The sequence below is a fragment of the Maniola jurtina genome, chromosome 18, assembly GCF_905333055.1.
Source record: "Maniola jurtina chromosome 18, ilManJurt1.1, whole genome shotgun sequence".
NCBI classification, from domain to species: Eukaryota; Metazoa; Arthropoda; class Insecta; order Lepidoptera; family Nymphalidae; genus Maniola; species Maniola jurtina.
The window spans coordinates 1170785-1189120 of record NC_060046.1 but is presented as its reverse complement, the minus strand read 5'-3'; the positions used below and the strand labels follow the sequence as shown (position 1 = coordinate 1189120).

The window sequence follows — 18336 nt, the reverse complement described above, 5'->3', positions numbered from 1 at the left end:
TGTGTGTATGTTTGTTACTCCTTCACGCAAAAACTACTGGACGGATTTGGCTGAAATTTAGAATGGAGATAGATAATATCCTGGATTAGCACATAGGCTACTTTTTATCCCGGAAGTCGCGGGCATCGGCTAGTAATTCATAATATTAACAGATACATAAAAAATAATGCCCCATTATAATGCCTTCCTTCAATAAAGATAATTGAGATAAGTTTTATGTTATATTCAAAACCTATAAAACGTTGTTACGATGAGCAAAATGTATTATATTTCCTACTTTCAATTTTATTTGACTATCAATTTCCTTCATACTGGAACGCTAATTAGCTAGTTTAAAAATATGAAATAAATTATAACGTGTTGATTTGATAGACGTCAACAAACACCAGGTCATAAATAACCAAATAATTATAACCGCGTCGCATCGCGGTCGCGTTCAGTGGACAGGTGACCTAAATAATTCAGAGTTCACACGTACATTTTAATCAAACATTTGAATGCACGGCTTGAACCTCCATTTTTTTAATCATCGGCCGACGGGATATCGTCCGGTCCATATTAATAACATCTCGATGTATTCTTGACTCATGTGTTGAAAGTTGTAGTTTTTAACCCCCGACCCAAAAAGAGGGGTGTTATAAGTTTGACGTGTGTATCTGTGTATCTGTGTGTCTGTGTATCTGTGTATCTGTGTTTCTGTGTATCTGTGTATCTGTCTGTGGCATCGTAGCGCCTAAACGAATGAACCGATTTTAATTTAGTTTTTTTTGTTTGAAAAGTGGCTTGATCGAGTGTTCTTAGCTATAATCTAAAAAAATTGGTTCAGCCGTTTAAGAGTTATCAGCTCTTTTCTAGTTTTCTTGTAGAAAAGAAGGTTAGATAACCGTTAGGTTCATAATATTATGTCAATAGACAAATGTCAAGCTGTCAAGATGGACGTTGCCTAAATACATAATTATTTATTTGAAAATGATGTTTTGAAAACTCAGATACTTTGGATCGTCGGGGGTGTTATAAATTTTTAATTTACACTTGTATTTCTTTACTTTAAATAAATTAATCCATACTAATATAATAGGTACACAAAGTTCGAAAAACCGACAGACGTTAGGGTCCCAAAAGTTTTGAGGCGTTTGAAGACCTCCCACTAGATGGACGGACGAAATCAAGCGAATCGCAGGTAGCCGCCAGATTCACCGTCGTGGCGTGTGGTTGATGATAATGATAATAATGAATATTATACATGAGAAAGTGTGTCTGTCTGTCTGCTACCTTTTCACGGCCCATCTGACTTATCAATTTTGACGAAGTTTGGTGAAAACCACATTACCACCGAGTTAGCTTGCACCTCAGGCAAATTATCCCGTAAAATCACTGGTTCCAACGGGATCTTTAAATGCCCATCCTTTTAACCGATTTTGACGCAACTTGGTACAAAGATTTTATTTATTTTATTTAGGTATTTATTCATTTATTTTTTCAAAATAGATAGATAGCTTGCATCCCAGCGACGGACAGAGGCTACTTTCATTCCGGAAAATCCAAGAGGTCCAAGGGAGATAAGGAGAATAAAATTTAACTATAGGTAGATAAACCTAACTTTATTATGTGTTTAAGATATTCTTTTCATTAGGTATGCAATCCATTTGATAGTTCATTTATGGGAAAGTATTAAAACGAACACATCTAAAACACTTTACCGATAAAGGCCTGACGAATTGAAGTTTGAGAAAGAAATTGATTGGTTAAAGATTAAGATTTCGTTAATCGCCCGTAAACACGCTGTTAAATTTTTATGTCCATTGATATGGTGAATGATTTGTTAGAACTTAGAAGTAACAAATGAGCTCATACAGAAAATGATAAAAACTTGAATATTACTTAACTAGTGACGTAATGAAAATTACCTACTACAGATTTTTTGACGACCTTCATGGCGCAGTGGCAAGTGCTGCAATTTCTAAATTTCTGGTCTGGTCTGGTGGGAGGCTTCGGCCGTGGCTAGTTACCACCCTACCGGCAAAGCCGTGTTGCCAAGCGATTTAGCGTTCGATTCCGGTAATATGCCGTGTAGAAACCAAAGAGGTATGGGCTTAATAAAAACTGCCATACCCCTTCCAAGTTGGCCCGCTTCCATCTTAGACTGCATCGTCACTTAACACCAAGTGAGATTGCAGTCAACGGATAACTTGTATCTGAATTTTTAAAAAAATAGTGTAGAATGGTTAAGAATAGAACAAAAGATCAGCGAAGAAGTCCCTAAGAAGAAACTAAAATAAGTTTTTTTTTTAAGGATTCCTTCGTTGACTGACTATCTAGTTTATTTATTTATCGAAGGAACATAGGGTCAATAACAACAGTCTATCAAGTAACGCTTAGTGGCTCGTAAATCAAGTGGTATCCCTTCACCATATAAACCTGGGGTTTATCTCACCATTAAAATGGGAGAATAAAACTTTAATACGGATAAACGGTGGTTTTATAGTCTGTTTGGTCGGGTACATATAATAGCGATTTATATGGTGTAAATAGGTTATTCCCTTATCTGTGGGTGCTTTGATCAAGAAAGTTATGAGTGGGTGAATGCATAGGAATTAGGAAATGATGTATGAAATATTTTTCTATAAACTCGTGTTGAACTTCTATTTATTATCTTACTTTTTAGGGTTTCGTACTTCAAAAGGAAAAAAGGAACCCTAATAGGATCACTTCGTTGTCTGTCTGTCTGTCTGTCTGTACGTTTGTCGTGTCTGTCAAGAAAACCTATAGGGTACTTCACGTTGACCTAGAATCATGAAATTTGGCAGGCATCCCGGAAACTGACGTAGGCAATTTTAGCCCCCCGGAAAATGAAAGTTCCCAGGGGATTTCAAAAAACCTAAATCCACGCGTACGAAGTCGCGGGCACCTAGTATTAGTATAAATTGCAAAACTAAGTTAATAAATCTACATTGTCACCATTACTAGTTCGCTCTGCTATTACCTATTGGCTTCCGTACCTCTAAAGGAAAAATGGAACCTTTAGAGAATCACTTATCTGTCTGTCTGTCTGTGCGTCTGTCGTGTCTGTCAAGAAAACCTAATACTTAGTGGTTTAAGACGTCTTTAGTAATAAGTACCTGGGTGGGTACTTATACCTACTTAGGTACGTATTTAGGCTACCGTACCTCTAAAGGAAAAATGGAACCCTTATCGGATCACTTTGTTGTCTGTCTGTCTGTGCGTATGGCGTACTGCAATCGTTTTGACAGACTGGTCCTAAATGAACCATACACTACACCGTCCAACGCTGGTGTTATCCCACTCAATCACCCGCCACTAATGAAGTCGTCAGACGTTTATGTGCATTTATTGTGAGCCAATTTACTTTATCTCTATGCTACCTTCAATTATTTGCATACCGTTGATACTGGTATTGCATAAGATACTCACGTTTTCAATTTATTTTAAGTTTGAACTGCGGTCTCTATGTCACGAGCTCTCCATACAAACGTAGTTTGGTTCTCATTTCAATCAGACTCGATACAATTTTTATACAATTTATCTCGATATAATTTCTCCAGACACGTTCTACGTGGTTTGCAAGATTTTCGTAACTATTCTTGAGACCGTGTGATTTCTAAAATAAGAAAACTACAGATATTTAGGTAATCAGTTTCTAGAACGTATTTTTCTAACTTTTTTTTTTTAAAAAAAAATAGCGAAACGAGCAGGTGGGTCACCTGATGTTAAGTGATTATCACCGCCCGTGAATATTTGTAGCACCAGAGGTACCGCCGATGCGTTGCCGGCTTTTCAGGAAATTGTTGCTCCGCCCCTTGCATAACCCTATCTTGCAATCTAGTGGGAACACCGCCGATGGGAGTTGATTCCACAGTTTGAATTTGAAACAAAATTTCATTGGTTAGTATACAAATGATCAGCCATACTACGTTCATGTTGAGTACATTACGAATAAACTCCTCATAAAGACTACCTGATGTGGTAAACCTTTAGGTACTTGTATGCGTTCTACAACATATCCGTTCGACTAACACACACTATCGCACTTGAACTTGGTACCGATTGTTGTCTGATAATTGAATATTGTTCGCGAGCCATTGTCAGTTTAATTGACATGTCACCCGGCGCCGCTCGGTGCTGCCCGGTGATTGATATCCGTACCGTTTCCACTAATGACACGGACTCACACGAGGCTTAGATTATTTTGTATCTTACGTATTTTAGTGTTTAGACTATCGTGAGTGATTCCCATTATATACATAAGTAAATAAAAATATTTTTTATTCAAATATCTAAGTAAAACTCTTTTAAGTGCTTTTTAATCGTCAAATGAACCACTGGTTCGAAATGCTGTTCCTATCGAGAACAACCAGCGAGAAACTCGACGGTTGTTCTTTTCAAGTGTTCAATTTAAAATAATGTTATGCCATACTGTACAAGCAATTGCAGCCCCCTGCATTGCTGGAGCGAGTCAAAAATCCACGCTTTTCTATCATTTGAGTATCTAGCAGATAAAATTGCAGTTTTTTTGTTTCTGAGTTGACGAGCAAAATTAGTTCAAAGTCAGGATCCATTTGCTAGCGTATTGTAAACAAGATTAGAAGTAAGAGATTGAAGTAAGGGAAGGACTTATGAAGTTAGAAAAAAAAAATGCAATTGCGTCGTGTATGATGAGTAATAAGATACCTACTCGTATAATAAAAATAAGATGGGACTTTATATCACTACTTGTAAGTAATTTTGTTTGTATAAAACAAATGCTTACGTAGTAATTCCCACAATTCCCAAAACAAAACAAACAAGACAAAATCAATCATAGAAGATAAGATTGCGTTTCACGTCTCATCATAAATGCGTATATTTAATCTATACTAATAAATAAAATTGGAGTGTCTGTCTGTAATTTCGAAATAACTACCTCATATTAAGCTCATAGGGTTATTTGAACAATACCTTAACTGAATCACACGTTTTTAAAATTTTTGTCTGTCTGTCTGTCTGTCTGTCTGTTTGAAAAGGCTAATCTTTGGAACGGCTGAACCGATTTTGACGGGATTTTCACAGACAAGTAGAGGATTGACCAGGGTGTAACATAGGCTACGTTTTTAACCGACTTTCAAAAAGGGAGTTGTGTTTTTCTACCTATGTACACCGAAATCTCTGAGATTTCTGAACCGATTTGTGTAATTTTTTTTTTAATCGATAGAGGAACTTTGTGACATTGTTTCATAAAAAATTTGGATTCCAACTCCTCAATCCTGATGCTGCAGGGGATCTGACCAATCCACGCGGGCGAAGCTGCGGGCATCAGCTAGTTATGTTATAAAGATAATAACATTAATTAATTTATTACGACTATTGTCCTAGCCGTCTCGCCGAGTAATTTAATACGAATTAAGCACTTGCGTAGATAATAACAATTATATTAATAGTTGTGTTAACTAGGTTATTGCCAGTAAAGTAGGGCCTGATATTGGATAATGTCCGAAGTCTAGTGGATCTAAAATACAATGCACAACAAAAAAACAATATGCAATAACTTGCTGTACTATTAAAGTTATGGCACGTTATAGTTCTATCATATCTAGAAGTATTATAGTTTTTCGCGTTCTGTTATTGGAAAACACCTTCCATTAAACATAATATTTCTTACCTATAGTACAGTCTGTATAACAAAGGCTGCCCATAGCATTCAATCGCGTCTTTATACTAAGTATTATATACTTTTTGTAAGCTTGGCCCATCTTAATTATCTATAAACGTATAGAAGTTACTGATTAGATAGTTGGCGCCACTCAAATCATAACAAATCATAACATCATATTAGAAGGCGTCATTGATTGGCTGAAGTTGTTCAACATCTGATCGATAAACGTACTGTATATAAAATTCTTATAGTTTTTAGTTGATGAATTGTAGCATAATAAAGGATAATATTTGTAATCAATATATAAGATGAAAACATCTTTATTACTTAGATGATTTGTTAAACGAGCTTGATGATTTGTATATTAGTCACTAAGTTTATTCATTGTACAATTTGGATTGGCCGATAACGATAAGATAAAAAGGGGAGTGGCTAATAAACGTGGAGAGGTTACCTGTAAGAGTGGTTTTAAAACGACGACATTCGGAAATATACTAACGTAAGAGGAACAACATTTATTTGACACAAATGTAAAAGTTAATAAATTTAAATATGAAATAAAAGTATAATAATTTATCATAAAGATTGTGTTTGTGATTTCGTCAGACCTTACCCAAAAGGTCAGAAGTGGGATATCAAGAAAATATAATATTTTCTTGTCACGCTCACGACTCAGAGAAACAAGTGGAAATATACAGAGGAACGAGAAAGAAGTGGAGGTCTAGTAGACCACAGACATTTTGGAGCACAAGGCCAATATTTGGGCCTCAATATATCAAAGTACCTAGTCATGGCATCAAAGGATTTCTGGATAAACGGGTAGGATCTTTCCATGATTTTATTTTTATTGATAGCTATTAATGGTAATTTTTTTTTTATTTTTATTTGTGTGGGTTTTCGTTTTGTTTGTTCTACATTTAGTTATCATTTTGTTAAAAAGCTTTGCTCCGAGTTGGAATGGAAATTATATAACGTTATGATACCTAGAATTACCCACATGTTTATAATTCATCTTGTATATTGGTTATACAAATGCGATCGACCTTCAAATTGTGGTTTAAATAACATTGAGGTATTTAGAAGGCTTATTTTACAATGAAAAATGAAAAATGTTTATTTACAAAATACAGTCTTGTACAATTTTCCTGTTTCTGGTGGTACCCGCACTAGGTTATCCTGTATCGTGGGTACAATGGAATAGATAGTGAACATAGTGTTAAACAATATAAAAAGTGTGGTTTACTTAATGATGGGCGTTATTGTTACTTTTAAATAGTTTTCAGGATGTATCTACTATGTCCTGCCGGGGTTTTATTTCTCATTAAATGATTTCACAGGTGAATATCTCACGGAACGTGGTATTTCAATCTTCACACTTGTAATCGTGTGCCGAATTAGTTTGGTTAAGAGTTACGATAGGGATTTATTTTCACATACCTAGTGGTTTTGTTTTACGGAAGGTGAATTTCTGGATTTAGGTTCAATCGTTTGCTGCATTCATTGTATAGATAGATGTTTTCCTTTTTCTAGCACACAGTGACGCGATATTATCACACAGCACTCATTGGGCATCTTGAATGTTGTTTTGTGAAATTATTATTTTTTGTAAACCGCTTTGGGATAAGGTAGAAAAAGTTACATGAAATAGCTTTTCGTTTTACGCCTGCCAGTGAAATAATCCGCCTCTACTTGTAATGGTTACTGAGTGATTGGGGATATAAAATGTTAATTGATAAAAATGAAGGTGATCCGTTGTAATAAAGTAATAGTGACCAGGGTTAATAAATTGAGCATTTTGAGAAATATAAATCCTAAAATGGGTGTAAAAGTAGGTTTATCTTATCTGGTTATTCTTTAACTAAATTTAAAATTATGGTAGGTAGGTAGTCAGATAGTTTTAAATACGGGGTGCATAAATAAGTGTTTTTTTTTACAAAAGTGAAGAGAAATGTTTTCATTTATCTATTTTTACCACTTGAAACGCGTAATGTTTGAGTTTCAAACATAACTTTGCTGATAACAGCTCACCATGAACAACCCATGGCCGGCCCACTACTGAGCAACAAGTGTCTCCTCACAGAATGAGAAGGGTTTAGGCCGTAGTCTACCACGCTAGATAACAGCTAATTTACTTTTAATACTGGCACAATAATTTGAGTACTACGAGTAGTAGGTAGGTATAGTATATGGGCAGCGGGGTTTTTTTTTTACCTGTATTCACGCAATTAACTGTGTACTGCCGCATTTAAATGCAATATGATTTTGTTTTTATTGGAATAACATCGCTTGGCGGGTTAAATTCCTGGCAAATGTTCTATTAAAATTAGAGTAAGTTTTTTTTTAATGGTAATATACCTACAGTACTGCCCTTAGGGCAGGGCGCGATAATAAGTACCTACTACCAAAATACTATTTTCTTTGTTGTACGCAAGAAATTTTAGGCAAATATCTTTGCACTACGCTCGCGTTTGTGGCATTACATTATCCCAGAAATATATTTTAAAAAAAATTCACGCTCGCTTGACTCGCTTCGCGATAGTTCAGTTTCGATATGCATTTAGTTAACAAAACTCTCAGGAAACCACGTTTGTTGTGCTCTCGAAATTGATCAGTCTATTTGATAAAATCGAAATGCGGTGCCTTATAAATTTCGCTTAGGAGCGCCGGTAGTATCTCATGATAATAATATGAATATTGATCATAATTTTTTTTTTAGGATGATTAAGCATTGAAGGGTTTTCGGCTGGTCTGGCATTTCGCCTGATTTTATGTTTTTGCTTATTTAGCGCGTTCAGGAAAGCTTTGACAACGTTTTATAACATGAGTATATATTTTTTTTTGTTTTAGTTACCCAAACAGAAAAAAAAAGCATTAAAGATGTGGGACCGAGGGATAAATCTAGTTTGATTTTTGGTTGGATTATGAAGTTGTAGTTAGGGTATTTAAAATAGAAAGATTTCAATTGTAGGAAATGATGTAAAACATGTTGAGGATAAGTTGTGTAATAAAGTCGATAATTCACTTGTTGGATGTCACGCGATCTATTGCGAGGAGGAATCTTTTTCTTGTCTCTGTTTTTATAAATACGGTGTTCTGACGGGTTTTTATTTACGTCTCGGATTATTGAATACTTTCGGTGTTTGATTGGACGGTTAGAGGTTGCAAAAGCAATCGCCCTCTAATTAAATCATTTATTTAGGCATTAGTTCAATTTGGATTAAATCTCGCGAAAAGCCACGGTGGCTGTCTCTCGCGCGTCTTGGAAAGACATTCCTAATGCCTGTTTTTCTGAGGGAGGGATGCATTATCAAGTGAGATGAGCTGCAATGTTTGCGGCTGATTATTTTGGAAAATTTGCAATCGTGGCAAGTGGAGTAAAGTTTGACTAAACTATTTAATGAACTAAGTATATAATGGATTTGGTGAATGGTTATATTATATAACATTTTGATAAATGGATGAATTTGAAGAGTGTATGTATGTGGTTGATGCACATTTGTTTCATATTTTTACTTAAGTTATAAAGTATTACATTTGGTGAGTAGTTATTTATATTTGGTAGGGTAGGTTTGATAAACAGGTAGTTATCTTGATTAATAAGTGAGTTATCATTTTATAAATGCGTACTTTAATGTTTGATGGACTGGTATACTTGATAAATGTGCATATTTTCATACTTCAAAGACAAGTTGTACCTATTAGTTTCTTCAAGCTTTTAGTTGCTGATAATTATATTAACATTCTTTAGAGCGCATGTCCTATGGACGAAATCGTTTATACATACTTTCACTGTTTGAAATGTTACAATCATAAAGATATAGTTATGACTAGAGGAGGTCATAGCTTGTCGCCGCTCTTGTACATCCATGTGTCGACTAGGTATTGTTATCTCAGTATATTTCAGGGAACCTCCGTTCGGGTGAAAGCGATAGCTGTTGGATAAATGCTTGTTGGGTTATCAGAAGACCGTGTAGTCTTCGATGAGGTTACTTGTAAATATTATAGCGAAATAGTAAGTTTAAAAATAGAATGAGGCTAAACTAAAAAAATGAGACAAAGATAAAAATAATAACTTAAAGCATTGAAACAGCATAAAGTGAAATAGTAACTTACAAACTATACATACATATTTACGAATTATGTAGATAGATATAGTATTACTAGATTACGTATATCAAATAAGAATACTGTCAGCTCATGTTTTGTTTTCGGCGTGGTAATTTTACGCTTAAAACTCATAAGAGATATCATGAGGTTCGCTTTCTGTAAAAGTTATTAGCTTTAACAGTTAATTGATTTATTACATTATTTATTTATTATACACTCAACAAGTAAAAGTATTTTGTTTTGACAAAATCCAAAGAAGTACCTATTGGATTAATAAGGCAAGGTACGAAGCATTGGCTGGATTTTACAACATTTAAAGTTTCCTGTTCATTTTTATCATTGAGTTAATTTGAGGCGGAAGGATCCTCTTGAAAATTTTTAAGATTAAGTTATTAGTAAGAAAGTATATTTTGCTTAGGTTAGTTTAAAATGTACAGCCGGTAATTTAAAAAAAAATATATATATTTAATTTTACATAATAGGCGAAGCTGGTTGATGCACCAAAAATCGAATTATCATAGGAATTTAATTAAGCTAACATTTTTATTTATTATCAACTTCAAATATACAGTAGCAAACTGATTAGTTGGAATACATGCAGTGATTGGAATATTTAAGTTCCGATAGAAGAATCTATATCGTGGCTTGTTCCTTTATGGACAAGAATATTTTTTTTGACTCGTGGGACCACTTACACAAAATATCAACGTTCGGTTTGGAGGTCTTCCATGGCTATTCCTACAGTTCCATGACGTATTGAAGAGGTTAACACTTTGTCGCTCATCACATCAACCAGCACGGCATTTGGGTATGATGGATGGATGTAGATAGGTACACATTTGATGGGGGGGGTTTAGTGGTTTGTATCAATAGGAACCAGGGGTTGAATGAGGAAGGCTGAGGACAGTACGTGTGGTGCTTACTAGGGAAGGTTTATGTTCAACAGTGACCTTATGATGATGACGATGTAGATGACGATGATGATGATGATGGACGTACGAGGATGAATCTTTTACGAAACGAATAAAGGGAAATCGAACAGATGCGGGTCATTACGGTTAACATATAAAATAATGTATAAGGTACCTACTTTCTTCTAATCTTTATGATCGATCAGCTTGTGATAGAGATTTTGATGTCGTAGAGAATAGAGATGTATCGAACGGAATATTTATTTAATTTTTTTCCTGCTATTATGTTGATATCGCTTTTCTCTATGAAAAGGAATTAATGATAAACTAATAGGTATCATTCGGCGGCGAGTCGCGACTGTGTCGTTCCCAGGGTCGAATTTGGTAGTTCTGCTTATGTTACTCGAAACGACAAAGTACGCCATATGGTGCATATTATGGCTAAAATAAAATATATAAGTATCATGTGAAATTATAAATCAAAGATTCTTTTTGCATGTAGATATTATATGGTTAAGAGGCACAAGTGACGCAACTACTGTACCCTGGCGTTTGTTTAACATTGTCCATTAGTACTTCAGAATGTGGATTTTGCTAGAAAAAAAAAACAATAGGTAATTGTAAGAAATATGGGAAGCGTAATCTGCATTAAAAGAAAAAGTTTGAATTGGAAGCAACCAGGCATAGGATTTTCATACATCCGTAATCACGTTCCTTTCAACTCTCTATCTATCACGGTTCACGATACGCCGTTCGCGGTTCGGGCCGTGACGCACGTGCAGACGGACAGACGGACGGAGAGCAGAGGTTTAGAAAATAGGGTCTCGTAGGCACCCTTCGAGGGGTACGGAACTGGAGAAAACTAAATTATAATAATGATAATAGGTTTTCTAGGTTACCAAGTAAAATTACTTCTCTTAGGTCGGATTGTATTATGATGGATGCTTATGAAACAAAATTAAATGAACGGTCTACTCAAAGTGTTTTATGTTTGCAGGATCCAAGGATGTTGGAAATGAACAAATGAGGGAAAGGAAGACCCAAAACTAGGTATGGGTCAGGGACACAAAGTCCCAAGGAAGGAAAGGATGGAAAAGCCCCGAGGTTACGGGCTATGGACAAAAAGTCCTATAGGAGGAAGGAGGTGGACCCTAGGATAAGGGTCATTAAAAATTTGGATCTGGAGGGAAAAGACCCTAGGATAAGGGTCATTAAAAATTTGGATCTGGAGGGAAATAAGGACAATCATATATGTATCCCGGTAGAAGAGAGACGCGCCAAGGCTCGGAATCCGCGATTTTCCAATAAGAAGGGAAGAAGAAAATATGTGCGTAAAACTATTGCGTTGAAAGTGTATGAAAATGTTTTGTGATTTAAATCGAGAACTGGCGGCGATTAACTTTAAGTTTAGAGAGTTTATTTTATCAAAAGGACAAGAAGTTCACTTACACATATTCATATTAAGAATCGCTCCCGATTCTAAATATAAATATAGAAGAAAACATAATCTTTAAAGGTATGGTGACTATACAATAATATAAAAAGTCAAAACACGTTATATTCGTTAACAAACTATACCTACATCTAGCTAAGATATCTATGGTGTTTGACACTGTTTGATTAAACTTTAAACTTTGTAAAAGATTTTTCCTCCAGTATGAGTTTCGGCAAGTACATTATGTAGTAGAGCTAGGTAGTTTACATACCATAATTAGTCCTAGCTTTATGTAATTGTAGCATAATAGGTATGTTCGTTTTGTGTACCATATTTATGAGATTTAGCTTTAAAGTGATGCGTGTATGTACGGACTTTAATAGTATTTTCCTAACAAATAGACATATTTTGAATTTGTATAATTGACTTATATAATATAGTTCATCAGTTTTCTTATATAATTCTTTAGTGGGAAGGAGAGTCTAGTTGGAACAGAACTTTTAACAATTTATTTTGAGATACTTGAAACCCTTTAAAGTAGTTTTTAGTAATTAGTTTTACATGCTCATCCCCAAATCTCTATTGAGTGTTCCTGTAAAATATTGGCTTGTGAGTTATAATTGATACTTCGGACTTTATGCATGTACCTACCTTCTTTGATTAAATGGAGGCCTCCTTTAGTTGCTACTGGTCTCGCAATTTTTGATATCTTTATGATTTTTGAAAAATTATTTATAAATTTAGAGTGTCTGCATCTTTTTATTTTAATATTAGCGGAAGAGAACAGAAAAATGAATTTTAGATTAAAGGCTAAATTTGAGTGCTACTGTAGACTGGCAGGTAAAGTTGCGAGGGTAAATAGTTTGGAATTGAATTGAGTTTATCTGCTATTTTCTAATTATATCGGATGGAAAGGGTTGCTGCGAGTGCTCTAAAATTAAGTTGCAATCATAATCAATACCAATGTATCAATAAAACTGTATATTCCTTCTAGTTAAGGTTAGCAAGAATATTAATTTAATTAATTACTATCTTAATTTTTTTTTGTTTTGTTGAACTAAGTCTTTGTCATTTTGGTTGTGAAGTTTACATGTTACTTAAGTTTTAATTTTTTTTTTTAAAAGCGATGAGACTCGCTTAAAACAGGATGGCCGAGCTGTAAGCTTGGCCCATCTTAATTATCTATAAACGTATAGAAGTTACTGATTAGATAGTTGGCGCCACTCAAATCATAACAAATCATAACATCATATTAGAAGGCGTCATTGATTGGCTGAAGTTGTTCAACATCTGATCGATAAACGTACTGTATATAAAATTCTTATAGTTTTTAGTTGATGAATTGTAGCATAATAAAGGATAATATTTGTAATCAATATATAAGATGAAAACATCTTTATTACTTAGATGATTTGTTAAACGAGCTTGATGATTTGTATATTAGTCACTAAGTTTATTCATTGTACAATTTGGATTGGCCGATAACGATAAGATAAAAAGGGGAGTGGCTAATAAACGTGGAGAGGTTACCTGTAAGAGTGGTTTTAAAACGACGACATTCGGAAATATACTAACGTAAGAGGAACAACATTTATTTGACACAAATGTAAAAGTTAATAAATTTAAATATGAAATAAAAGTATAATAATTTATCATAAAGATTGTGTTTGTGATTTCGTCAGACCTTACCCAAAATTTTATTGCGAGTGAACAAGAGTGAGGGAACTCTCGATTTGATCCTGAATCTTTTTTTATTTATTTATTTATTAGGCTATGGTGATGTAAAATCAAAGAAAAATAGGGCTACTTTAGGGCTACCTACATCAAATGTACTGATATTGACGTCGGTGCCCCGAAGTTTTCTTAAAAGTTCTCTAACTTTCATGATTTGTGCCATTGGTATTAAATATTCTTGGAAAAAATGGATAGTAAGTGAACCAGACATCTTTATACAAAAGAAACATTACAAAGCTAAAAGTGCTCGAAGCAATTTGATAGAATACAATGATTTAAAGCCGCCTTTCATGTGTAATCTGAAGTGTAGAAGTGCTGTGCCAACGCTTTCCGCACTCCATTACGACAAGTGCCTGCTTCCATAGATGAATTGCTCTGAGCTTGCTTCTGCTACATCAATTCTTTGAACTTTATCTTTTATGCACCCACGAATAGGTAAGTATCGACAGACAGACAACGAAATGATCCAATAAGGGTTCCTTTTTAACCCCCAACCCAAAAAGAGGGGTGTTATAAGTTTGACCTGTGTATCTGTGTATCTGTCTGTGGCCTCGTAGCTGCTAAACTAATGAACAGATTTTAATTTTTTTTTGTTTGAAAGGTGGCTTGATCGAGAGTGTTCTTAGCTATAATCTAAGAAAATCCGTCCAGCCGTTTGAAAGTTATCAGCTCTTTTCTAGTTACTGTAACCTTCACTTGTCGGGGGTGTTATAAATTTTTAATTTACACTTGTTTTCTTTTGAGGTATGAAGCCCTAAAAATTACATAATTCTAGAGGGAATGAAGTAGTGTGGAAGGTTCTGACGGAAGCCTTTGCTTGTAAACAACAATAAAACAAATCAAATACACACGAACAAATCAACTTAGTAGTATGAAAGAGGTCACTAATATAAATCAATATACTGTCAGTGGCAATGACAATAAAACGGCTTATGGTAATCCCACGCCTTTAGCCATTGTTGTACTCGATGGTCACTTAATTATATCTAGCTAATATACATAATATAATAATGTAACACGATGCCGGATAGTACTATGATGCAGATAGAGCAAAATCCTAGGAACGCCAGACCTTACTTATTTGCGGAGAAACAAAATATGTGGGATAGAGTAGTGTTAATATGTACTTTTATCGTACGTAATTTTCCTACTAGCGCCAACGACTGTCAATTTATAGATATCTGCTGCTAAAGGTTTCTACGTAGAAACATTATTCACTATTTTTAAGTGTTGATTTTAATGTAAGTTTCACAAAATTATGTTTAGTAATTAATATTGAATACTGCAAGACACTTCCCGTCGGACACTTAAAAGCTCACAAAAATTAACATACTTATTATTTAATTTAACTTATATTCTGAATCGTTATTTTTATATAACGATTTATGATTTACGCAAACACAAACAAATGCACTATGATCCTACGTTAGACCATCGTAAAAGAAGATCCGATAAGGTATGCCAGATCAAATCTTGCAGAACTGAACTAGCAAGTAAACATTTTTGCTATGCTAGCCCAATAATATACAACAATGTAAATTATCACTTAAATATCTACTCTGCTAATCAACGAACCTGTAAAATACTTATATCTCAATGGCTTAAATCACTCTCTTACACGGAAGACATCGTAACTTTGAAATAATCCATTCACACTCGCATGCACATACAAACAAACACACACACACACACACACACACACACACACACACACACACACACACACACACACACACACATGCATTTTAACTTAACACAATATTGATTGATTTTTAAGATTGTTACATATATATATATATATATATATATTTATTTATTTTTCTTGTCTTTAGTACCTAATTTTGTTAATCTGGAGGTGGGCGTTAACAACTGCAACACAGTTTGTACCTAACTAACGCAGTTGTTATCGTTGTTTATTTTAAGGCAATGTTAAGTGTAAATAAAGATATTTTTTTTTTTTTCAGGAAGCATACATAAAAACACCACTCAAAAAGGTAAGAAAAATGAGTAATGTTTTTTACATACCTTTAGTAACTGATATATTTTAAAGCCGATTGACACGCACGTACACGTGACACTTGCTTGTGACGCCCGTGAATCCGTAGATATAACTGCACGCAATTACGTCTACGCGAACGTTCACGCCACGCAAGCGGTATGCCATGTCTCATACAGTTCCATACATTACTACGCAATGGTACGCGCTACGTCTACGCTTACGCGACGCATACGCGGCCTTTGTGGCCGGCGCTTCGCCGCGGTAGCAGAAATGCTTACGTTAAAAATACACACTAACACTACTCTATCCCACACATTTTGTTTTCCAGAAAATAAGTACCGTCTGGCCGTCTTGGAATCTTAAACCAATCAATATACATGTAATGTAATGTAATAAGTTGCTGAATAGTACTATGATGCAGATAATAATCTGCGAACAGTGGGTGTGATTTATTTTGATGTTCATTGCATTGTCATTTTATGATTGACGTCATATTATACAATATTGGTCGTGGTAAATGATTTATTTGTGTTGTAAATTAACTCGGCGAATATTATGGCGACGTTGACTTTGCAAACAGCAAACGAAAGGTTCAAAGTATTATATAAATTGGTTACTTTAATGAACCTTTAAAGATTTTAGTGACTTTTATGTTATTACTTGATTAATTAAGCGATGATAGCCTAGTGGTTAAGTCGTCCGCCTCCTAGAGGTCAGGGGTTTGATTCCGTGCACGCACCTCTAACTTTTCGGAGTTATGTGCGTTAAATATAACTAACTGCTTAACGGTGAAGGAAACCAAGTGAGGAAACCTGCATGCCGGAGAGTTCTCCATAGTATCATCAAATATGTGTGAAGTCTGCCAATCCGCACTTGGTCAGCGTGGTGGATGGCCTAACCCTTCTCGATCTAAAAGGAGACCTGTGCTCCGTAGTGGGCCGGCGATTGGTTGATCATGATGGCGATGAAACTGGTCAGTACTTAATAAGCTGTCCATTAACTTTCACAATGTATCAAAGCACACGGTAACCGAAATGAATTTGACGTCATCTTATCCTCGCGAAGTTATTAACTTGAAGATCCTGATAGACGTATCCGAGCCGCGTGGATAATTGTACGTCAAACATGCGCAGACGCAATGTAAAAGAGTGTAGCATGCTACGGGTGAGTTACAAAGGAACCCGACTTTGACTTTGGATAACCAAATTATTTGGTAGAGTCGAAATATTGTGATGTTTTTGAAGTTAGTTAAAATATTGTTTTCCGACATCTAGCGCATATTTCTAACCAACTTCAAAAATGAGGAAGTTTTCAATTCGTCAGAATCTTTTTTTAAATATTATTCATCATCATTATAAACATCTAAATCCCTCGCCCGCCTAATATTGAAGACGAGTCTCCTCTCAGAATGATAACCGATAAGGGTTTAGGTCTTAGTCCACCACGCCGATCAAGTGCAGATTGATAGACTTCACTTCACTTCAATCCCCTGCAGGTCGATTCCGAAATACCTGCATGAATCACTATTACAATCGCAATTTGTGACTGGCTGAATTTATGCTTTTCTTGTTGCAACAATGCATTATAGCCAAAAGTGAACAAGCGTCAACCAACCAGAGGTGATTGCAATCGTAACATTGTAGCTGTCATCTACCGCAATCGAGCCGCTGAATAGCAATCAATCGGACTGCTAAATAGCAGACCGACGTTTTACCCATTAGGTACTTATTAGGCTTACAAAATATGACATTATTTAGAAATATGGTCTTGTGGTAAAACAAGTGTAAATTAAAAATTTATAACACCCCCGACGATCCAAAGTATCTGAGTTTTCCAAAACATCATTTTCAAATAAATAATTATGTATTTAGGCAACGTCCATCTTGACAGCTTGACATTTGTCAATTGACATAATATTATGAACCTAACGGTTATCTAACCTTCTTTTCTACAAGATAACTAGAAAAGAGCTGATAACTCTTAAACGGCTGAACCAATTTTTTTAGATTATAGCTAAGAACACTCTCGATCAAGCCACCTTTCAAACAAAAAAAACTAAATTAAAATCGGTTCATTCGTTTAGGCGCTACGATGCCACAGACAGATACACAGATACACAGATACACAGATACACAGATACACAGACACACAGATACACAGATACACAGATACACACGTCAAACTTATAACACCCCTCTTTTTGGGTCGGGGGTTAAAAATGAGGACGCTGCGCTGTAGGTATGTTGCATTTTTAACATTCACGCGTTAAGGAAAATGTTTTTAGGAAAACGAGCATAATTTCAATTTCTCAGTCGACTCATTTCTATTGTGCGCTGGTGTTAATGCCCAGTTATGGTCTGTGGAAACAATGGCACGTAAAATACAAATGTGAAGTTTATTTCCCCGCTAAACTCGACTCAGTAATTACCTTCAATCGCTTTGAAGTTCGTAATTCGTATAGGTTCTCTAGATGCTGAAAATGACCTTGCATCGGAAAGTG

The 18336-nt window shown here is 35.1% G+C and overlaps 1 protein-coding gene and 2 long non-coding RNA genes across 6 annotated transcripts in view; 2 read left to right on the top strand and 1 right to left on the bottom strand.

Annotated features, from left to right (window-relative positions):
• LOC123874534 overlaps nucleotides 1-18336 on the bottom strand; it is a 275616-nt gene that overhangs the window by 11740 nt on the left and 245540 nt on the right. The window lies entirely within an intron of this gene.
• LOC123874538 overlaps nucleotides 1-18336 on the top strand; it is a 35229-nt gene that overhangs the window by 16577 nt on the left and 316 nt on the right. The window contains exon 3 of the long non-coding RNA XR_006797945.1: nucleotides 1130-1180. This is a non-coding gene — a long non-coding RNA (uncharacterized LOC123874538). The remainder of the gene's footprint in view (nucleotides 1-1129; nucleotides 1181-18336) is intronic.
• On the top strand, nucleotides 7720-17310 carry LOC123874539. The gene is made up of 3 exons (XR_006797946.1): nucleotides 7720-7749; nucleotides 10585-10588; nucleotides 17274-17310. It is a non-coding gene; the product is annotated as an uncharacterized LOC123874539 (long non-coding RNA).